Genomic DNA, 549 nt, shown 5'->3' on the forward strand with positions numbered 1-549 from the left:
TTAAAAATGATTAGCATGAAATATGTAGAAAATCGGATTTAAGATAAAAGAGGTAGAAAAAAGTGAATGATAAGAGAGAAAAAAGTAATGGGTGAGTAAAATAAGGAAAGGAGAAATTAGGTAAAAGACAAGAGAGATTACATAAAAAAATGTGTGAGGAAATTAGAAATTTTTTGGAAAGAAGACTTACACTAAAGGGAAGTAAAATGAGGTGAGTGACAGAAACGAATAAGAAAGAATTGGGAAGGCTAAGAGGATTTGGAAGATTGCGAAGGGGAAGCGAGATACAGAGAAAATTACAGAAAAAGCACAATAAAAAGAGACCTAATGAAACTGAATAACGTTAGAATACGGGAAGTGAGAGAAAGGTGAGATATAATTTAGGAAGTAAATTTAAGAAGATCACATAAAGGAAAATAGAATAAGCATGAGGAAAGAGAGCATACGAGAAAGAGAAAAAACACGAATGAAAGAAGGAAGGGGGAGAGTTTAATGGTTCTCCTTCCCCCCCCCCCCCTACTCATACCCTTAGTTCCCACGGTACCCTGG

This window comes from Penaeus monodon, chromosome 19 (assembly GCF_015228065.2).
Source record: "Penaeus monodon isolate SGIC_2016 chromosome 19, NSTDA_Pmon_1, whole genome shotgun sequence".
Lineage (NCBI taxonomy): Eukaryota > Metazoa > Arthropoda > Malacostraca > Decapoda > Penaeidae > Penaeus > Penaeus monodon.